The following is a 17036-nucleotide window of genomic DNA, read 5'->3' as shown; positions in this document are numbered from 1 at the left end:
AGCGAGTCACCGTGCCTCAGTTTCCCTCTGTGGAAGGCGGTAATGAGCATCATGTCTACCAGCCAAAGTCAAGGTCGAGAATGAGGGCAAATGAGGGAGGCGCTGTGCGTCAGTGTTAGTTGGACTTAGTCCAGTTCTTGTGATGGGTGGTCGTCCACGGCCTCGATTCATCATCCTTTGTGGAGGATGATGGCCCTGGAGCCGCAGGGGAAAACTAAGGCAGGCTGCGGCTCTTCCTGGCATCTGACTGAGCTGCCTGCCCTGCCCGCCTCCTCTCTGTGGCAAGGGCAGCCTCTCTCCCCTCCCAGGGCCTTGACACTGGCTGGTCCCACTACCCGCCCATATCCTAGGCACCCCCTTTCCCCAACACGCTTCAATTCACACTCCAGGTCTGCGCTTCCTTGGGCACCTGCCGGCACCAAGTTCCAGGCATCTGCACGCCTATGCCAACCTCAACTTCTTGGAGGTCCTCCGCACCCGCTTCCTGATTTATTCTGCATTTTTCACCCGAATGCTGAATGAGGGCTCTGGCTCAAGCCCTGACTAGTTGTCATAGAGGTCACGGAACTCCCTGTGCCTCAGTTTCCCTAGGTGTAAAGTGGGACCCACATGGCCCCCACCTCCGGGGGTCGTCCTGACGCGTGAGAGGGAGGATGCGCGGAGGCCCTGGGCAGCCCCGCAGGGGCCGGGAGCGCGCTCATCGTTCTGTTGTCTGGACTACAAGATCGATGCCCAGGCAAGCTTCGCAGCTCCCCGGCTCGCAGGCGGCCCGGTCCCTCAGGATCTCCCCGCCAGCCCGGGATCCCCGAGGAGGGACCGCACGGCCAGCGCGCAGGGCACACCCGGAGTGGAGCGGAGCACGGCGCGGGGCACATAGTGGGTGCTGGGGGCGGCGGGGCCCGCGGGGGGCCAGGCCAAGGCGCGCCCGCTCTCCTCCTCCCTCGCATGCTCCGCGCAGGAACGCTCAGCCTGCCCACACGGTCTTAGGGTGCATCTGCTGCCAGTGACCCCCATTCCCACAACAAAAACGCTCGTCTGCCCGGGGCCACCTCCCTCGGAGCAACTGGGACGCGCGGCGGGAGGGGGGGGGGTCCCCTTCCCCAGGGCTGCAGCCGGAGAGGCTGGCTCTAGAGCCGTCCCTGGTAGGGGCAGGTGTGCAAAGACCCAAGGCCCGGGACAGCCGCCGCGGTCCCGCGGGGACCGGGACCGGAATGCGGTCGCGTAAGGGCTGCAGGGGACCCTAAGGTGGCGCCCGCGGGGCGCGGGCGACGCCGCCTCAGCCGCGATTTAAAGGGCAGGGAGGGCGGAGGGATCCCAGCCGCCTACCGGCCGGCCGCGAATCCCTCCGCCACGAGGGGAGGCGACGGCTCGCTCTGAATCGCCCTTTGTCCCTCCGCCGTCGGGAGCGCCCGGCACAGAATTCGCTCCCCGCGCGTGCCCGCGTCCCGCACAGAGCCCCGTGGAAGCGCCGCGGCGGCTGGGCCGGGCGGGAGGCGCGCGCACACTGTGGCGGCTGCGCCGCACGGTGTCCCTCCGCCGTCGAGGCCGCGGCCTTCTTTTCGTATCCTTCCACCGTGCCCGGGCGGGGTCCAGGCGGCTCACCGGGGGCGGCGACGCGGCGGCGGTGCGGGCGGCAGGGCTGCGGGGCGATGAGGTGAGGACGCCCGGGAACCGGAGGCGGCACCGCGCGGCGCACGGACCTGGGACGCGGAGTCCTGAAGCCGGCGGACGGTTTTCGTACGGGCGGCCGTGCGCGAGGCGGAGGTGAGGCCCCGGGTGGCGGGGCGCGGGGGCGGGCGCCGGGGGCGCGGCGAGCCGAGGCCGGGGGCGCGGGGGGCGCGACGGCGGTGGCGGCGGCCGGTTGGGGGCGGGGGGCTCGGACGCTGCGGGGACTCATTTTTCCCGTCAGCGGAGGGAGCGAGCGGTGCTGCGGCCCGCGCCGCCATCTTGGATTTTACTCTCCATTTTTCTCTGGAATTATTTTTAGTGATTAATTTTCTGGGGGGGACTGGGACGCGGGGCCCGGCGGCGCGGCCCCGCATCGCAGCGGCCGGGCAGCGGGGCCTGGGACGCGCCCCGAGGAGGAGCGGGGCGGCGCAGGCGGTGAGTCGGGGGAGGGGCGGGCGCCGGCGAGGGTGTGCGGGGGGCGGCCTCGGTGACGGGGCGGGCGGGGACGTGGGGGACCGCGGGCCCAGGCCGGTCGCAGGGCTCCGGGGCCAGGGCGGGTGGGGCCGGGGCCGGGCGCAAGCGGCCGGGCGCGGGGGGCGGGGCTGCGGCCGGGCCGGTGCGGGGCCGGCGCGGGGCCTGCAGTGGTGGCCGCGGCCGGAAGGGAGCGGTAGCGGCCGCCGGGCAGCGTCGGGGCCGGGCCCGCGGCCGCACGAGGGGAGCAGCCCCGCCGCTCGCGATTGGGGGACTCTGTTTTCCCTTTTCTCCAATGGGCAGCCGTGAACCGTCTCGCCCAATCTGCTCCCACTGCCGCGCTGAACTTTTTGTTTTTGTTTTGGCCCGAGCGCATTTCGGAGCCCTCCCGAGCTCGTCCTGCAGCCCACCCTCCTCCCCGACGGCGCCCCTGGCCGTGGCCCGGCGACCCCGCGGCCGCTGCCTCTCCTTTGTGCTTTATCCGCTCTCCCTGCGTCCCCTGGTGTCTGTCTGTCCTTCCACGTAGCCGCGGATGATGTGCACCGTTGTCACCTCCGCCTTGGAAGGAGGAACAATGACAACTCGATGCAACTTGCTGGATTAAGATAGAAACAAGTTGGGTGCTGAGAAATTCAGTCTGTTTGGGTTTATTGGACCTGGGTCTGAAACAGTAACTTAACGATTTATTAAGTGGTGGAACTTTCGGAATACTGGGGAGGTGAACATGTGTTCTTTCAAGTTAATTTTTAAGAATTTGCCAAATGAAATTTACCTGGAGTGGGGGGAGTTTTCCTTAGAATAGAGGGCAGGTGAATTAATTTGATTGATTGTGGTTCTTTGTGATGTGGCCCTTTTTCGATTTAAACCAGTTTGATATAAAGTGTAGTTGAGGATGGCCATATAGGTCTGAACTTTGCTGTGTAGGATCTTTAGAGGATGCAGTTGCCAGCTATAACTTTTTTCCTTTAGTCTTTAATATTGAGAACACGCCTATAATATTGATAATTAGTAGTAAAAAGAAGTATTTTCAAAAGAGGAGGAAACCATTTTTACCTGAAATAATTACAGATAATGTGTGCATGTTGAAATACATAAATTGCTGCTTGCTGTAAATACAGATTTATTGTGTATCTGAAGGTTTAGCAATTTGAACCAGAGGTGTGGCCCTGTCCCTCTTGGAGTGCCTTATATTCCCAGGTTAGAGTCCACAAACGCTCTAATCCCGGCTTGTGTGGGAACTCCAGCCCATTTTTCACTTTGTAATCTCTAAACATTCGACATTCTGGTCCCTCTCCCAAGCTCTGGTTCCAATAGCTTCCCATACCTGGTCCCTGTCGGCCGTGCCCTGCCCGGCATTCCTCCACCCCTTTTCTCCACCCCGTACACTCTTGTCCTTCAGAAAGGCCCCGTGAGAATGTTGCTTCCTGGTGAAACCTTCACACACACAGCCGTTGGGGTGGTTTCTCGTGAGTTTTTGAGTCTCTTGTTATCTCGTCCGCCCACGGGCAGGTACAGAGTAGGTGCTCATAGACCCTTAATGAATGGGTTAATTTATTAATCTCCAAGTTGTCAAGCTTAATAGTTTGTATTAGTTTTTCAAAATAAATCCACTTTAATGTTGTTTACAAACATAATTATATTTTAAAAACTGAGCTGGAGAGTGAAGGGAATATGGTAGATATTTCTTCAATAAGAGAGTAGGGTAGGGCTTGATTCTTTATCCATCATCATTTCCAAGTGCTCTCGCGCCTTTATTTTCATCTGCCTTCCCAAACACCCTGAACTGCTCATGCAGTGAACTTTTTATTCTCGCAGCAAATGCCAGGGGACAGTACTGGGGAAGGTGGAGGTGGATGGAGGGTAGCGGACTCTGACAGGGAGAGACGCGTGTGAAGGAAGTGTCCCGGTGTCTGCGTGTCTTTCAGCAGAGAATTTAGTGGGTGGGGGATGTTGTTGGTGATTTTTCTCTTGGGTTATTTAAAAAGGAGGTTGAATCTGATTTTCCTTTACCTGATTATCAGTTTGTGGGTTTATAGGGCCTGGGTTCGTGGCCAGGTTGTGTGATAAAGAGATTTGTGTGTGTGGCATCTAAGCAGCTCCCTGTCCACAGGAATGCCCTTCCCATGGCTTACAGAGCAAATCCTTTCAGATAAATCGCCGTGGTCCCATTATTTCGTGTTTCTGTGTACCATGTATGAGCTTTACTTTCTCTCCATTGGCAAAATCCTTCTCCGTGGTCAGGAGTTCCCCGACTATGTCAGCCCTAGAACGCTCTGATGGTTAAGAATCTTCCTCACACTTTTGACGATAGGGACCATGTGTCCTCCCTCTGCTCCATCACCCTGTTAGCTACAATACTGCATGTTAAGTAAATGCAGGGGGTGATCCATTATGTGTCTGGATGGGGTTGATTTGGGGCTAGCCGGTCTCCGAATGAGACAGACTTGAACACCAGGCCATCTTCTAGGGCCGTATGTCAAATGATGACTGCTGTATAGAAGTGTAATTTTAAGAATAGTTGAAGGACCATGGAATAAGAATCAATACCATTCTCTGCTCTATCACTGTTTGTATAAGTCATTGATAGGGCCTAGACTCCGTCTACAAAACGACTCTGAGGTCACTTCCAATCCAAAATTGTATTAATGCTTCATCTTTTACACTTCACTGCCATCCTATTTTCTCCTAATAATTATTTTAATCATATTTTGACATCTCTCTAATTACCTTAGTTCATCTGCATGTTTCATGTAGTTTTACCTCCTTTTTTTGAAATGTCATTATGAGATAGTTAGTCAGTTGGGTTTTAGAATTGAGAGACTAGGGTATCAGTGCCCCTCCCCCAGAGCTTGATTGGGGGCCTGTATGACTCCTACAATGCCAGTTGCATCTCTATAAGCTGTCTTAGTTTGTCTGTTGTAATAGCACACTAAAGAAAACAGTACCGGCCGGGTACGGTGGCTCACGCCTGTAATCCCAGCACTTTGGGATGCCGAGGCGGGTGGATCACGAGGTCAGGAGATTGAGACCATCCTGGCTAACACGGTGAAACCCCATCTCTACTAAAAATACAAAAATTAGCCTGTAGTCCCAGCTACTCCGGAGGCTGAGGCAGGAGAATGGTGTGAACCCGGGAGTTGGAGGTTGCAGTGAGCAGAGATGGCTCCACTGCACTCCAGCCTGGGCGACAGAGCAAGAATCCGTCTCTTAAAAAAAAAAAAAAAAAAAAAAAAAGGAAAGAAAACAGTACCTAGATCCGGGGATCATTTGCTGGTGATAAACCTCTAGGTGGTACACGTGGCTCAAGCACTGGAGTAAACCCCAGACTGCAGTTTAAAGATGAAGGTTTTAGACCCACCCTTACCACTTAGTAGCACTTTGAGTTTAGGAAAGCAATTTGTTTCTGAGCTTTAGCCTCCTTGTTGTAGTGCTAATACCTGTTTCACCTGATAGGGTTGCTGAGCTAGCGAATCCCGAGTCCTGCATGTTAGGGGAACCAGTAGAAACCGAATGCGTGTGTTCTGACACCTGTGTTTCTACCTTGTGCCACCTTTATAGGAATGCCTGGTCAGCACATCTCTAATGGCACTCGGCTTGCTTCTCAGGCCTTACGCAAAAGGCCCATTCAGTGAAGGGTCATTCTGCTTCCTAGTCTGTACTTTTCTACCCTGTTCTCAGGTAACTTTTTTTTCCCCTTATGCATCTGTTTGGTTTTCTTCCCTGACTCAACGACTGATTTTCCTGAAAGTAGAAGCTCTCATGCGCCCTCTAGTGTTCCCTGGACATGACCAGTATTCCAGCACCACGAACAGTGCCTGGCAGCTCTGGGAGGTTCTTCATAAGTTTGTTGAACTGAGTGGATTCTAGGTCGGCCCGATGAATTGTTTTGCCTGTCTGATTTGTATAACACGGTTGAAATGTCTGATACATTTTAATGGTCTCTGAGGAGTATTTTTATTTTCGAGGCAATGTTTATGTTGCATCATATGGAGAAATAGATATAAGAAAACCAATCTGATTTTAGGAAGCTGCAGCTTTCCTCACTGAGAAGTAAAAGGGGGCTTGATCCTTCAGCCAGTGAGCCAGTGGCACCATAGGAAACCCCCCTTCACTTTCCCCCTTGGAAAGGAAACAAAACCAGACGTCATTCAGGGTCCTGGAGGGTTTAAAGCAAATATTTGTTTGGTGCATATAAATAAGTACCAGGAGGGCTTTTGACCCAAAAAAGGTATGTTTTGTTTGTTTGTTTGTTTTTGAGACAGGGTCTTGTAGCCTCCCAGGCTGGAGAGCAGTGGCATAATCCCAGTTCACTGCAGCCTTAGTCTCCTGGGCCCAAGCAATCATCTCGCCTTGGCCTCCCAGAGTGCTGGGATTATAGGATGAGCTGCCATGTCTGGTCTTGTTTTTATATTTACAATTTTGATTTATATTTCCCTGATCATCCCATCTCAAGTCCATTCTCACATTAGTCTCTCTCCTAACATCCTGTTTGTTTTTCTTACAGCTCGCATCAGATTGATAACCACATACTTACTTACGTCTCTTCCCATAGTATGCTCTGACCTCTGTGCAGTCAGGAACGTTGTCTATTTTGCTCTAGAGTTTTACTCTTCAAATATGGGGCACAGTGGTTTTTTTGTTTGTTTGTTTGGAGACAGAGTCTCACTCTGTTGCCCAGGCTGGAGTGCAGTGGCACAATCTTGGCTCATTGCAACCTCCACCTCCCAGGTCCCGGTTCATGCAATTCTCCTGCCTCAGCCTCCCGAGTAGCTGGGATTACAGCCACGTGCCACCACGCCTAGCTAACTTTTGTATTTTTAGTAGAGATGGGGTTTCACCATGTTGGCCAGGCTGGTCTTGAACTCCTGACCTCGTGACCCTCCCGCCTCGGCCTCCTAAAGTGCTGGGATTACAGGCGTGAGCCACCGTGCCTGGCTTGGGCGAAGTGTGTTTAAAAATTTGTTTGGGGCCAGGCGTGATGGCTCACGCCTGTAACCTCAGCACTTTGGGAGGCCGAGACGGGTGAATCACGTGGTCAGGAGTTCAAGACCATCCTGGCCAACATGGTGAAACGCTGTCTCTACTGAAAATACAAAAATTAGCTGGGCGTGGTGGTGGGCACTTGTAATTCCTGCTACTCGGGAGGCTGAGACAGAGAATTCCTTGAACCTGGGAGGCGGAGGTTGCAGTGAGCAGAGATCGTGCCACTGCACTCCAGCCTGGGCAATAGAGCGAGACAGCGTCTAAAAAAATAAAAAATTTGTTTCGGTCATTATTCTGTGTTGTTTTTTGGTTTGTTTTTTTTTTTGAGATGGAGTCTCACTCTGTTGCCCAAGCTGGAGTGCAGTGGCACGATCTTGGTTCACCACAACCTCTGCCTCCTGGGTTCAAGCGATTCTCCTGCCTCAGCCTCCCGAGTAGCTGGGACTACGGGCAGGTGCCACCATGCCTGGCTAATTTTTGTATTTTTAGTAGAAATGGATTTTCACTATGTTCGCCAGGCTGGTCTCGAATTGTTGACCTCGTGATCCGCCCACCTCGGCCTCCCAAAGTGCTGGGATTACAGGCGTGAGCCACGGTGCCTGGCCTGTGTTGCTTTTTTGTGTGATATTAACAGTACACAGTCTCTCAGCCTGGACTTGGCTTCAGTTTTTTTTCTAATTCTTTGAGTTTTGTTCTCATTTGTAAAATGGGGATGATAGTATTGAGTGTGTGTTAAAGGGCAGTGATGTGTGTATCTTCTTTTATAGGGTGTGAAAATAATCTGTTTGACCAGGTACACCACAAACTAAACTGTGTTGTAAGAAGCTCTGTAGTCCAGTCTGTGGTCCCTCTGAATGTTTAGGATGGGAGATGTAGCTTGGCATGATTTTTTTTTTTTTTTTTTTTTTTGAAACGGAGTCTCGCTCTGTCGCCGAGGCTGGAGTGCAGTGGCGCAATCTCGGCTCACTGCAAGCTCCGCCTCCCAGGTTCACACCATTCTCCTGCCTCAGCTGCCACCACGCCCGGCTAATTTTTTGTATTTTTAGTGGAGACGGGGTTTCACTGTGTTAGCCAGGATGGTCTCGATCTCCTGACCTCGTGATCCGCCCGCCTCAGCCTCCCAAAGTGCTGGGATTACAGACGTGAGCCACTGTGCCCTGCTGCTTGGCATGATCTTTAATCATGCGTGTTGCAGCCAGAAGTTACATTCCTTCTGTTTGGGAACCGTAGGGAAAGCAGAACTGGTGCTCAGCCTTGTGTCATAATTATTCTTTTGCACATTTGTTCTTTTTTAAATGGGTGAGGTGATGAGATTTTTTTTTTCATGTGTGAGTTATGGTGGGGAATAGAAGGGAAATTTCTACTTGATTAAAGTTTCGTGAAGAATGTTTCTGGCCTGCTTTGCTTTTGCCTTAGTTACTTGGAAGGGGAGACCTTAACTTGTTAGCAGTTTGTGCTCATTTAAAATATCTTGTGCCAAACCTAGGGAGGCCTTCTTTTCATTGTACTGGTGGGGCGTCGGTGAAGTTAAATAACTCGTCTGCTCACACTGCTGGGGTAAGGATGAAGCTAGGGTGGGACAGGTGCTTTGACTGCAGAGCCACATCCTTAATCCCTGTGTGGGCTGCCTCTGCAAAGCCCACCAGCTGGCAAACTCAAAGTGGCCTCTAACGTCCAGCCCAAGAACCACCTTTTGGAAGCTTTTCCTCACACTTGTCCTTGCCCAGTAAAAATCTTTGATGTACTTCTTGTAACTTCTGACAAACTGTGGGCTGTAAAGGCTGTACTTACAGTCATTTGACACTAGGTGGCATCTGCTTCTAGAAACGTGAATGGCTGTTTGAGTCCTAGAGAAAACAGTAACAAAGAAAGCATCCTTGATTTTATTTCTAGGCACTGCTAGGTAAGCAGATGGATCAAATGTGGAGAGATGGGGGAAGCAGGCATTTTTTGTTTTCTTCTGGAAGTTTTTTTGAGGACTTTCCCTCAACAACCCCATCAGTGAAAACCTTTGTTTTAAAATAACTACTGAGATGAAGACATGAAGTCTTTCTTACATGACATCCCTCGTCGTAAATACGTATTGAATGTGATATTTAAGAATGAAGCAGTATTTTCTGTGATAAGGCAATTAGGAGTTTCTTACATGTCTGGCTGTAGATCAGTAGCCAAATAAGTAAGTCTTAAGAATTGCGAACGTCTGGCTGGGCGCAGTGGCTCACGCCTGTAATCCCAGCACTTTGGGAGGCCGAGGTGGGTGGATCTCGAGGTCAGGAGATTGAGACCATCCTGGCTAACACGGTGAAACCCTGTCTGTACTAAAAATACAAAAAGTTAGCTAATTGTGGTGGCGGGTGTCTGTAGTCCCAGGTACTCAGGAGGCTGAGGCAGGAGAATGGCTTGAACCCGGGAGGTGGAGCTTGCAGTGAGCTGAGATCATGCCACTGCACTCCAGCCTGGTGGACAGAGCGAGACTCCGTCTGAAAAAAAAAAAAAAAAAAAAGAATTGCGAATGTCTGATCATAAACTTACCAGTAGTGGATAGTTTGCTCCTTAAAATGTTTTGCTCAATGAGAAATTCTAATAGTTTCAGTTTTTATTGTAAGTTTTAATATAAATAGAAAAATTTCAATTACAATGCTATTCAGGAAGATCATGGTTATCTGGCCTAGCAAGTATGTGAGTAATCAGAGGTGTAATTAAGAGGCTGGCTCTATTTTCAAAATCTATATAACTCAGTAGCTGTATTTTATACCTTCAGTTGAAGGATAGTGTATGATTTAAACTTTTTATTTATTTATGTTTTTAAAGGTGAGGTCTCACTCTGTCACCCAGGCTGGAGTGCAGTGGCATGATCATAGCTCACTGCAGCCTCTACCTCCTGGACTCCCATGATCCTTCAGCCTCAGCCTCCTGAGTAGCAGGGACTGAAGTTGCGCACCAGCACAACTGGCTACTTTTTTTTTTTTTTTTTTTTGGTAGAGATGAGGGTCTCACTTTGTTGCCCAGTCTTTTAAAACTTGTTTTAAATACACTGTTTTAAAAGTTGTTTAAAATCTTTTTTCCTGTGACATGTTGGAATTTTATGTATTTTTGGAGTGTGGTAACTGTAAAGCGTTTCTACTTTGGTTTAGTTTTTCATAATCTCTGTTATGTGGTCACTGTAACAAATTCCATAAATTTAGCAGCTTAAAACAACAGAAATGGGCTGGGCACAGTGGCTCACACCTTAATCCCAGCACTTTGGGAGGCCAAGGTGGGCGGATCACTTGAGGTCAAGAGTTCGAGACCATCCTGGCCAACATGGCGAAACCCCATCTCTACTAAAAATACAAAAATTAGCCTGGCGTGGCAGCAGGTGCCTATAATCCCAGCTACTCAGGAGGCTGAGGCAGGAGAAATTGCTGGAATCTGGGAGGTGGAGGTTACAGTGAGCTGAGATCGCACCACTGCCTCCAGCCTAGGCAACACGTGAGACTCTGTGTCAAAAAAAAAAAAAAAACCAGAAATTTATTCTCTCACGGTTTTCGAGGCCAGAAGTTCAACATCAGTTTCACTGGGCCAAAGTCAAGGCGTTGGCAGGGCTGTGGAGGGAAGCTGCTCTTTGCTTCTTCCAGCCTCTGGTAGGCTGCAGCATTCCCTCACCTGTGGCCACATCACTCCAGTCTGCTTCACCTTCTGTACTTTGTGAGGTGTCAAATCTCCCTCTGCCTCTTATAAAGTCATTTGAGTGGCATTTAAGGCTTACCCAGATAATCTAGGATAATCTCTTTTATCTCAAAATTTTGTATAACATCTTCAAAGACCATTTTCCTTATAAGGTAGCATTCACAGGCTCCAGAGATTAGGAGCCGATGTCTTTGGGGGCCGTTTTCCACCATACTACAGTCTGCTTTAGAGCTGTTAGCTCAACAAGTTTAGTCTTTTTCAAAACTTAGTGATGGTGTCTGTGGCCATTGTTTTATTCTGAAAGGGCAGTGGGTGAAGCATTCTACCTTGGTGGTAGGTAAACTGCTCAGCTTCAGACGCTATTCCCTTGGTGGCCTGAGTGAGGGCATTACCACCTGAGGGTACTTGGGAAAGCTGTTGAATTGGGTGAAGCAAAATGCATCCAAGCTTGACCCTATGAAAGCTAGAGAAGGAAAGTAGGAATGATAATATTATGGACATTTGTAATTATTTTACGAGTATAGAGACGTATTCTTTGCTATGGAGTTAATGGTTCTAGATACCTGATTAGCATTTGAATTAGCGTGACAGCTCTAATTTTAAAGTAAAGGCTCTGCCTTAGGTAGAAGCATAATTGTGAATTCAGGGAAATGAAAACCCCGAGGCCTTTCTCTTTTCATAATACTAACACCCCGTTGAACTACTCTGACAAGTCACCTAGCTTCTCAGGTGAGACAACAATGTTTATAGGAGCAAGTTTTAAGGTTACAGGTATGAACGTGAATTCGTGGTAGTTTTCTAACAAATTAGCAACTGAGAAATTGCCCTGTCAAGCAGTGTTATGGTGTTATGATGGAATATTGGTCACAAATGCTTCTGATAGCTTTGCAGGGCTTCTTTTATTGGCCTCATCGCTGGAATTGATACCATAGGATTCCGTGGAGCCTTAGTTATTGCAATATTGATTGCAGACGGCTTTGGAATAGCCATTGATAAAGACCGATTTGGAATTCTTTGATGTCAAGTCCTTTTGTGATTTCACATTTAGGAGAAAACTAAAAACCGATTCTGCTTATGTGTAGCAGTTGGTTTGAGAATAGAAAGGGAAGGTGATATGAATGGACCTATGTCTGGTCTTGTGCTGGATTCTAATGACATGAAAGTGTATGGGGCCGGGTGCGGTGCCTCACGCCTGTAATCCCAGCACTTTGGGAGGCCGAGGCAGGCAGATCACGAGGTCAGGAGTTCGAGACCAGCCTGACCAACATGGTGAAACCTCGTCTCTCCTAAAAATACAAAAATTAGCTGGGTGTGATGGCACACGCCTGTAATCCCAGCTACTCAGGAGGCTGAGGCAGGAGAATCCCTGGAACCCAGGAGGCGGAGGTTGCAGTGAGCTGAGATTGTGCCACTGCACTACAGCCTGGGTGACAGAGCAAGACTCCATCTAAAAAGAAAAAGTTTAGCATAGAATTACCATATGACCCGGCAATTCTACTTCTGGGTATATCGTCAAAAGAATTAAAGTGGGTACTCAAACAGGTATTTTGTACACCCACGTTCACAGCAGGATTATTCGGCCAAAACATGGAAATAAAGCCGGGTGCAGTGGCTTACGCCTGTAATCCCAGTACTTTGGGAGGCCGAGGTGGGCAAATCACGATGTCAAGAGTTCAAGACCAGCCCAGCCAACATGGTGAAATCCCGTGTCTACTAAAAATACAAAAATTAGCCGGGCATAGTGGTGCGCGCCTGTAATCCCAGCTACTCAGGAGGCTGAGGCAGGAGAATCGCTTGAACCCGGGAGGCAGGGGTTGCAGTGAGCTGGATTGAGCCACTGCACTCCAGCCTGGGCAACAGAGTGAGAGTTTGTCTCAAAAAAAAAAAAAAAAAAAAAAAAAAGTGTGTCTTAGCTAGTAGGGAAGGCAGGTGTTACCAGATAATTACACAGAGTAGTGAGTATGGTTGTAATAAGCACCATGCTGAGAAACGTTAAGGGTTAAAATGTATAACAAGGAAATCTATATAGCTGGAGAAGTGGGGTTGGGCAGGGACTGAGGAGCAGTGTGGCAGCACCCCAAGTGCAAAGGCCCTGTGGTGGGAAGCTGCCAAGCTGTTTCCCTTTCCTTTGTGTAAGTATCTTTAATATTTTGTTACAAAAGTCACACGTTTATTTTGAAAAGTTGAACATGTAGCAGGTAAATATTGCTTGTGATGTCATTCTCCATTGTAATCTCACTCACTGTTAACCAGTGGTGTACTGGATTGTTTTCTTACCAAATTGTAACTAAATCACTTGAAAAATATTTTCTTTGCCTTTCTAAATAAAGATTATGAAAGTCCTCTAACAGGCTAGAACCTGCTTTTTATTATTTCTTTGAGACAGAGTCTTGCTCTATCACCTAGGCTAGAGTGCAGTGGTGCAATCTCCTGGACTCAAGCCATCCTCCCACCTCAGCCTCCTGAGTACCTGGGACTACAAGCACGCACCACCACACCCGACTAATTTTTTTTTTTTTTTTTTTTTTTGGTAGAGACTGGGGTCTGACTATGTTGCCCAGGCTGGTCTTGAACTCCTGGGCTCAAGGAATCCACCTGCTTCGGCCTCCCTAAGTGTTGGGATTACAGGCGTGAGCCACCACAACCAGCCAGAACCTACTTTTTAAAAATGTGTATTGACTTTTCTTTTTCAACCACTTGGGGATTGTTTCCCTGCCACTGGATAATTTCTCTAAGATAAACTGTTTGCAGACAAGTTCAGCATGTCAACTGGCTAGAGGGTTCTCGGTAATGTCACAGGAATTACGTTAAAATTCTTTCTAGTCATTCAGAATCAGTGTTTTAACTTTTTTGACAGATTTTTTTTTTTTTAATCTTAGTTTGTTTTTAGGATATTAAGCAAAAAATGCCTGTGTTTAAGTAAAAATGGATTGGAATCAGAGTTCTCAAATTGGACACAATTTCTCAAAAGTCACTCAACAATTTATAATCTCATAAAGAGCCTGGAAAGAGAAGGGCATTGACATTTGTTGAGGGGCCATCACTGGCATAGAACAGGCATGGTTATGTGAACGTAGCCCATTTTCTATGAATCAATGCTGCTTTCTTTTGAAATGTGCTGAAGTATTAAGGTTTTCAGTTTTTTTCTGATTATAAGTAAATAGGTTCACTGTAAACGTTTGGGGAAAAAATATTTTTGAAAGTTATCCTTCCCCCCAGCAACGGTAGCACTGGTGATTTGGAATGCATTGTGGTGGTGCTGGTGGTGGTGGGTGTCGCGCTTCTCACCTTAGTGGCATCGTGTTATGATTAGGAGTTTCCGCTTTAAATACAATTGGAATTCATTCTTGAAATCTTTTCCCCTTTAAATACATTTCTTATTTTAGCAGTTTTCCAGTATGTTTTATCTTGATCATAAATTGTCCCCTCGCCCCCCACCTCCTTATTTATGTTTGGTACCAGAATCTGTAGTAAGTGCTTCTTTTCCCATGTGTTGATCCAGTGAAACCACATAAGGTGACTCTTCCTGTTGATTTCAGTGCTGGGTAAATCCCTTGGGGAAGTGATGCTGCCCATCTTGGAGCAGAATCCCAATTGCATTTTCTCAGAGCCTGATTGCATCATTTCTGTGAATACTCACGAAAGTAGAAGGCACAAAGCCTTGCACAGTAGTCCTCAGGAATTCCACTTCGTTTTCCTACTCAGATCATCTGTATTACTCCCATCCAGAGATTTAACCAATCTATTGGTTTAAAAAAATTGTTTTAACACAGATCCTATAAGCGCTCTGAAGGCTTGCCTTCTCAAATTAACTAACCTATTCCCATCACCTCCCACTCCATAATTTTAACTTACATTTGTCTTTTCTGGCCTGTGAGTCAATCTCTCTCTCTCTCGTTCCTTATATTGCCCTCTGCCATCTGTTTCTTAAAGCAAAGTCCTGTCTTCCTCACAAGTGCGTGTTTTAAGACATTGTGTCCATTTAGAAGTTCTCTGTTGTTTCTGAGCAAGGCTCACAGATCAGCAATAGCCCATCCTTTCCACGAGTTTAGACTCATAAAATAAAAGTATTTGCTTACTGGGCACCTATAGTCCTTGCCTGAGTTGGTAACTCCCTCCGCAGAGTGGTCCCTGTCATGCTTGGCTCTGCTTCTCACTTGTTGCTCCTTTTGTGATCCTGTGCTGCTTCTCTTCCTCTTGACCTATACATGTTAAAGTGCCCCCGACACCCAGTCCTTGGACTTCATTGATCTGCACTGAGTCCTAGATTTCATCTGATTCCATGGCTTGAAATGCCATTAATACTTTGATTTTATTTGAAGATAAAAATACCAGATTTTTATCTTCAGCTTGGAGCTGGACTCCAGACCCTGGTATCCAGCTGCCAACTCCAGTTGGATCTGTAGTGGGCATCTCAAAAGTGACTAAAACCAAAAAAGACCCCCAAAAAGGAAGAAAAAATGACCAAAATCAAATTCCCACACCGCAGTCTTTGCGAAAGCCAATCTTGCTATAGTCTTTGTCACATCCCTAAATATTAATTCCATTCTTCATTTGCAGGTATATTTGAGTCCTCTTTCTCCTACACCTGCATTCAATCTGTCAGCAGTTCCCGACTATCAGCAGAACCTTCAGAAAAGATCTCGAAGCCAACCACTTCTTGCCACCTCTGCTGCTGCAGCCACTAGTTCTCCTCTGGCTAGCCGTAGTCAGTTAGTAAATAGACTACTACTACTAATAACGTCTCCCTGCATTCTCTTGTCCTAGAAATTATTAGTAGCTTCATTAGAACTGCTTTTTTAAAGTACCATGTAGGAAGCTGCCAGCATGGTCCTTTAAAACTGTGGGTTGGATCGTGTCACTCCTCTGCTTTCCCTCTCACTGGGAGTAAAGGCCCAAGTCTCAGCAGTGGCTTTGCAGCCCTTCTTCCCTGTGGCAGCCTCTCTGACCTCATCCTCCCACTCTTCCTCCATATTTGCCCCAGCCACGCCAGCCTCTGGGCCTTGTGTTTGCCCTTCCCTTTGTCTACTGCATGCTTCTTGCCTGATGCCTGGCTGTCCCTTCACATCCCTTGCTGTCTTAGAAAACAGCCACTATCACCCTCCTTCTCCACCTGAAACACTCCCTGCCACCATAAATGGCTTATTCCCCCCAAAAGGTGCTGACATTCATTCGTTAATTTATTATTTCCTAGTGCTTTTTTCCATTAGAATATAAGCACAGATGAGGGCAGAAGCCTTATTTTGTTCCATGCTGTATCCTCAGTGCCTGCAACAGTGTCTGGAATCTAGTGGATGTCTAATTTTCCTGACATTTTTATATTGGGAAATCAGAACAGGATTTGTAACTAAAAAAAAAAAAAAACAACGCAATTACTTTATTACTTTTGCACCAAGCTAATACACCATTTAAGAAGTGGTCAGTAATGGCCGGGCGTGGTGGCTCACGCCTGTAATCCCAGCACTATGGGAGGCCAAGGCGGGCAGATCACAAGGTCAGGAGATTGAGACCAGCCTGGCTAACACGGTGAAACCCCATCTTTACTAGAAATAAAAAAATCAGCCGGGTGTGATGGCATGCATCTGCAGTTCCAGCTACTCAGGAGGTTGAGGCAGGAGAATGGCTTGAACCCAGGAGGCGGAGGTTGCAGTGAGCCAAGATCGTGCCACTGCACTCCAGCCTGGGCAACAGAGCGAGACTCCGTCTCAAAAAAAAAAAGAAGCAGTCAGTACTTTCTTGAAATGTTTTTCCTAACAATTTGGGACAAAATTGAGGCAATTTTTACTTCTAAATGTAGTCAGTGGCTAATTAGCTCAGAGTGTGTCAGCCAAACCGTGACCATGGGGACATTTCCACGTGAGCCAGCTATGTCCCATGGGAGTCTGCACCCTTGTGTGTTTGTTGGGAGGGGGCACCTCTGTGGTAGCTATGAAGCATTTAGGCTTTGCTAGCTGCCCTGTCTTGTCTTGTCTTGTCTTGTCTTTTTTCCTTTCCTTTCCTTTCATCTTCTTTCCTCTTCTTTTCTCTTCTTTTCTTTTCACAGTCTTGCTGTGTCGCCCAGGCTGGATGGAGTGCAGTGGCACAATCTTGGCTCAGTGCAACCTCTGCCTCCTGGGTTGAAGCTATTCTCCTGCCTCAGCCTCCCGAGTAGCTGGGATTACAGGCATGTGACACCACGCCTGGCTAATTTTTGTATTTTTAGCAGGGATGGGGTTTCACCTTGTTGTCCAGGCTGGTCTCGAACT

General features: G+C 48.4%; 1 protein-coding gene across 7 annotated transcripts in view; it reads left to right on the top strand.

Moving 5' to 3' along the window:
* The first annotated feature begins 1251 nt into the window (after positions 1 to 1251).
* Positions 1252 to 17036, top strand: part of KMT5B (lysine methyltransferase 5B) — a 59112-nt gene continuing 43327 nt past the window's right edge. For 2 of the 7 annotated variants that reach the window (XM_034933191.3, XM_034933189.3), the window contains exon 1: positions 1253 to 1764. The gene's annotated coding sequence lies outside the window, so the exon portion shown is untranslated. Of the gene's footprint in view, positions 1765 to 1943; positions 2104 to 17036 lie in introns of those variants that run through there. The other 5 variants (XM_063608619.1, XM_034933187.3, XM_034933195.4 and 2 more) reach the window with 5 other exon arrangements.

Source organism: Pan paniscus, chromosome 9, assembly GCF_029289425.2.
Source record: "Pan paniscus chromosome 9, NHGRI_mPanPan1-v2.0_pri, whole genome shotgun sequence".
NCBI lineage: Eukaryota > Metazoa > Chordata > Mammalia > Primates > Hominidae > Pan > Pan paniscus.
This window is presented reverse-complemented; position numbering and strand designations above follow the sequence as displayed.